Source organism: Xenopus laevis, chromosome 6L (assembly GCF_017654675.1).
Source record: "Xenopus laevis strain J_2021 chromosome 6L, Xenopus_laevis_v10.1, whole genome shotgun sequence".
In the NCBI taxonomy this organism is placed as follows: domain Eukaryota; kingdom Metazoa; phylum Chordata; class Amphibia; order Anura; family Pipidae; genus Xenopus; species Xenopus laevis.
The window spans coordinates 141226428-141232427 of record NC_054381.1 but is presented as its reverse complement, the minus strand read 5'-3'; positions in this window follow the sequence as shown (position 1 = coordinate 141232427).

Here is a 6000-nt window from a genome sequence, read left to right as displayed (position 1 = left end):
AGATTGTGCACCAGAAATAAAGACGTTTTTCAATTATTTTCCATGTTTTATTTTTTACCATTTTTCCGAAAATCTGAGTTTAAAGGAACAGTTCAGTGTAAAAATAAAAACTGGGTAAATAGATAGGCCGTACAAAATAAAAAATGTTTTTAATAATAGCCAGAATACTACTTCCTGCTTTGCAGCTCTCTTGCTTTCCACTGTTTGGTTATCAGTCAGTAACCAATCAGTGACTTGAGGGGGGGGCACATGGGCCATAACTGTTTGATTTTGAATCTGAGCTGAATGCTGAGGATCAATTGCAAACTCACCGAACAGTTTTGTCCCATGTGACCCCCCTTCAAGTCGCTGACTAACTTAGAGCAAGGACAGACGTGGCATTTTTACGTTGCTTTTTTAAAAAAGCTCAGTCCGGCATAAATACGCATAAACTGCACTGCCACTGAAACTAATGAAAAACGCACTATAGCAATTCTCACAGGGTGCTTGTAAGCCAAAATCCGCCACGGAACGACAGTATTGACGTTTTTCAGCAGAAACACCAATATGTAAAGAAACTACGAAATCATGGGATCTGCATGCTTGAAACCACACATTACGTAAATATGCAGCGTATTTTAAATATGGCGTCCAAATTCTAGCAAGATAAATGACGCACATACGTTTTTACGGCGTATTAGGCCAGTGACGTAATTCCGTTGCGTGATGACGATCATTCTGGCTCCATTTCGCATGTAAATAGCTTTTCTACTTGGCTTAAATTCTTCCGAGATGTCATCCTCCAAAGCCAGCGGAATTATGGGGAACGAGAACAATGAGACGTGCATGTTGGGAAAAGAAACCTACGTGCTGAAAAACGCATGTTGATGGTCGCTTGTGGTTTCAGTGGCGTATTTACGCACAACTGAGCTTTTATAAAAACAACATAAAAACGCCACATCTGGCCTTCCCCTTAGAGTTAGTGAGCAGAAAAGCAAGAATTAGTGTTCTGGCTATTATGTTAGACATCCAGTCACTCCAGCCTTTATACATTACATTTCTGGCTAACAAACTATATTAGAAACATTTTTTATTTTGCACAGCCTGTCTATTTACCCAGTTTTTTTTTTACACTGAACAATTCCTTTAATGTTTGATGTTTGTGTCTCTGGTGTTTGAGTCTGGCAACATTTTGGATCAGATTTATTAAGGAATAGGAAATTCAAATTTTCGAATTGTATTTTTGGTCAAAACTCACAAATCTGAATTGGGAATAAACCAAACTCGATTCGAATTCGAAATTCAAGATTTATCACCCCTTGACCCTGGAAACAGTTAGAATTCGACTATTTGCAACCTAAAAACCTAAAACCTGCTAAGTTCATGTAGGAGTCAATGGATGTTGTGTAAAAGCCTTCCTGACAGTCAAGGTTTTTTGATTCAAGTTTAGATGTTCAAATTGTTTCTTAAATAACCTCCCATTCGAATTTCAAGTGTATTTGAATTTATTAGAGTAAAAAAAATTCACATGAATTCGAAATTCGACCTTTGATAAATATGCCCATTAGTTGATACAGTTTTCAGCAGCATCTCTGGAGTTTTAGCAACTATTGTATCAATTCTAACAGATGCCTTTAATGAAACTCAGGGATTCTGCTCAGCAGAGAAGAAATGTATGAACCAAATGTATAAATTTAGAACAGTTTACAGGGTCAGCGACCCCCCCCTTCCCAGAGCTGCTGTAGAAGGTGAAAAATTACACTTTACACTTCAATATTAGGAAAACAGCCCCACATAGAAAATAGAAAGTAATTGGGAAAAGTCTTTATTTCTGGTGAACTATCTGAAACCAACTGAACTGGAAAAAGTGTTGGAAGATTAACAGCCCTTTAATGAAAGGAAGGAGGCACTAACTTAGCTGCCAAACATCTGGTACAGGGCACTAGCTATCAGCTCTGGATATAGAGTCATTTGCTGTACAGCATTTACGGTCTTCAGGGGGACCATCCGGTTGTTATAGGCCAACTCAATAACACCAAGAAGAAATGACAACACATTCAGTCTGGCCAACGAATTTACCAATCCTGATGTCACTGCATTTGTTAAGGATTCATCAGAAACAAATTAAATATTGCCCACAGCTCCTACCGCCTAGTCTGACGTAAAACTAGAAGAGGTATGGATTTACAACCAAATAAAACGCAGAAAGACTAGCATAACCTGAAAGATAAGATAGTTTGCAGTCCTTTGTGTTGGCTCAAATGGGAATCAGACGTGATCTGTCTACAGGGACCCTAAAGTTTTGAAGTTTATCTGTGACTGTTGACAAGCTAAACACAATATACAGCTGTGATTTGGGTAATTTGTCTAAGAAGAGGCTAACAGCTAAAATCGGTGGTATAAATGCAAACTTAAACAGGGATATTTTTAACTGTATGATAACCTCAATGGATATGACTTATCGTTTGCGCTCCTATATCATTCTATTTGCTGCTCCTGAAATGCATCGTAATTCATTTAAAATTTATTTTAACATCACTTGTATCCCCAGGGGTGGTATGGCATAGTGACAGATACTACTACCTAGCTACCCATTTAGGAGAGACGTCATTCTGTTTTTCAAAAGGTAAATCAATTGTGAGCTTCACACAGTACAAAATTTGACATTACTTATGTCACTGCCGAATGCACTGGTACCATTAGCATTTTGATACTGGATTCGGCCAAAACCCCGAATCCTTCGCGAAAGATTCGGCCGAATACCAAACCGAATACTAATTTGCATATGCAAATTAAGGGTGGAAAAGGGAAAACATTTTTACTTCTATGTTTTTTGACAAAAAGTCATGCAATTTCCCTTCCCGCCCCTAATTTGCATACGCAAACTAGATTTCGGATTCGGCCAGGCAGAAGGATTCGGCCAAATCCGAATCCTGGCGAAAAAGCCAGAATCCCTAACCGAATCCTGGATTTGGTGCATCCCTACTTAATACTCGTTGTCAATTCAAATGATGATCACAGAGTTATAACTTTTTCTAAATCACGCTTGGCTCATTTCAGCAGGCCGGCTTAGGCAGTACAACAACAACAACCTGTGAAATCAAATGGCCTGTGCAAAACAACCAGTACTGTAGTTAGAGGAATTGAGGCCTCTAGCCAATACACAGGGGCAAATTCACTAAGCCGCGAAGCGTTGAACGCTAGCGTTAATTCGCTAGCGTTTGGCATTTTCGCTACTGCGCAAATTCACTAACGAACGCTGGCGTAGTTTCGCTTGTGTTACTTCGCAACCTTACGCCAGGCGAATCTTTGCTAGCGACGAAACTACGCAAATTCACTAACTTGCGCAGTGTACTGAACGCTACCATTTACGCTAGACTTCCTTCGCCACCTCAGACCTGGCGAAGTGCAATAGAGGGTTTGGACTTAACCGGGAGGGGGACTATACCATTTAGGGATGTCCAATCTGCAGCCCTACAACTGCATCTCCCAAACATATTTTGGGATATTTTCCCTCCAGCTTCAACAGTTCAGTATCATCATGGACATCCCTGAGATATATTCTAAATCATATATCAATCACTAAACAATATACCGTATATACTCGTGTATAAGCCGACCCGTGTATAAGCCGAGGTACCTAATTTACCTAAGAAAACTGGAAAAATGTATTGACTCGTGTATAAGCCTAGGGGCCCCATGTCAGATCAAAATGTGAATGTGTAAATGTGTAATCATGTTTTATGGCATAGAAATCTATCTAAAACGATTTAAAAGAGTCAGAACTATTAGCTGGACAATTGCCACTTGTTTTCCCTGTGACCTCCCACCTGTCATGGCTGCTCAGAAGATCAATGAGGTGCTGCACCTAGGAAAGCAGAAAAAAGGTACCGTACGCTCCATCCGCGGCCCCAACACACCTCCCTCTCCCATAGCGCAGGACTGTCTGTGCCTCTCCCATAGCGCAGGACTGTCTGTGCAGGTCCAGGAGCAGATACGCTCCTTCCGCGGCCCCAACACACCTCCCTCTCCCATAGCGCAGGACTGTCTGTGCCTCTCCCATAGCGCAGGACTGTCTGTGCAGGTCCAGGAGCAGATACGCTACTTCCGGCCGCTACCCACGTGGCGGCCATGGGCGCCGCCATTTTGAGAGCGAACGCCGGCAGGGAAGGACGCGCCGCCCGGAGCTCCTGGACCTGCTCCGGGCGGCGATCACACAGACAGTCCTGCGCTATGGGAGAGGGAGGTGTGTTGGGGCCGCGGAAGGAGCGTATCTGCGGCCGGTGAGGGATTGGCTACTGTTGCTACGGTATGACCCGCGTATAAGCCGAGGTCGAGTTTTTCAGCACATTTTGGGTGCTGAAAAACTCGGCTTATACGCGAGTATATACGGTAATATGCTTCCTGTACATTTAATAAACAATCGTTCCTAAGGGGAACTTTATACCTGCCCTGAGCAGGATTTTAATGCGGATTGATACCCAGCCATTTAGTTCCGTGTTGAGCTTCCTTCACAGCCATCAGGTCCCTATATCCCCAACCTTTTTTATCTATGAGCCACATTCAAATGTAAAATAAGCTGGAGAGCAACACAAGCATGCAAAACACTCCTAAGAGTTGTTGTTATGGGCTGTGATTAACTATTTGGAAGCTCCTATGTGGACTAGAAGCATACAGAAGGCTCTACGCCTGTTTTTTGTACAACCAAAAATTGCCTCAAAACCCAAAATTCGAAAAATAAGCACCTGCTTTGGGACCACTGGAGCAACATCCAAGGGATTGGTGAGCAACATGTTGCTTGTGAGCTACTGGCTGAGGATCACTGCTCTATATTATAGGCCTTCCTTTTTCTTTTAGTTGCATCCTCTATGGGGAAGTAGCACATTTTAATAGAGAAAAGAGCTTAGTTCCTAGTGTCCCAGCATTGACTATTTATAACAGGCGGGAAGCCACAACTAGATCACATTGCAGAACCAAGTAACAGATAAATAGCAAAAGAGGATGATCTTTTGTTTTTCTTTTTTAGTCTTTTAATGTTCATGTTCTCCAGTATACCACTGACATTTTACAGTCTGACCCCTTCTCTACTTGCACCTTGCATAAAACATTAGCACTTCAGCTTCTCTTTAGCTCTTTGATTTTCTCAGCTTTTTTAGCATTTATTTTAAATGGCATATCCCCTGACTGCACAGGTCACATTTTCATACTCTCATGTCTTTCATTTCATCCGTGCCAACCTTCCTGCCTTTTCAATGACAATGGTTTTTCCCTCTCTCTCTGTTGGAAAAAACTTTAGGGGCAGGTTTATTAAGGTTCAAGTTGTTTTTTCCACTTAAATTCGAGTTGTATTTTTTGGCCAAAACTCACAATTTCAGGTTATAAAAACTCCAACTGATCGTGTCTTTTATATTTTATTATGAAATAGCTGGAATCTTAAAATACACAACTTAAAACCTGTCGAGGTCATGTAGAAGTCAATGGCAGAGGTCCCTGGAACCATTTGAAGAGGATAACAGCCTGCTTGATGTTCGAGTTTTTTCAGAGGGTCTTGCCCGAAAACTCGAATCGAGAACTATATTCTATCTTTTTTCCCGCAAAAACTTGATCAATTCGAGTTTTCAGGTGGTGGGACTTGCAGAATCCACTTTTTGTGCTTCAAGTTTTTTCTAAAATAAGAAACCATTCGAGTTTTGAGGTCATTCTATTACTCGACCTTTGATAAATAACCCCCTTAGTATCTATACTACAATTCTGATATACAAATTGTTTTTATTATATATTATTTAAATATATATTATTTTTTATTTATTTATTGTTTCTATCACTGAACTTATTAATGGTTGTTTATATGCAATTAAATGTAACGTGGCAAGGTGCCAAAAAAAATAGTAAATCAACTGCTGCTCGCTTCAGTGCACATATCTACCTTTTCTATTTGTATATAAATGGTGTTCATTTACAAAAATTTATTACTAATGTCAGCATTTCCACTAAAGTGGATGTGTCACCCTAAGAAATTAA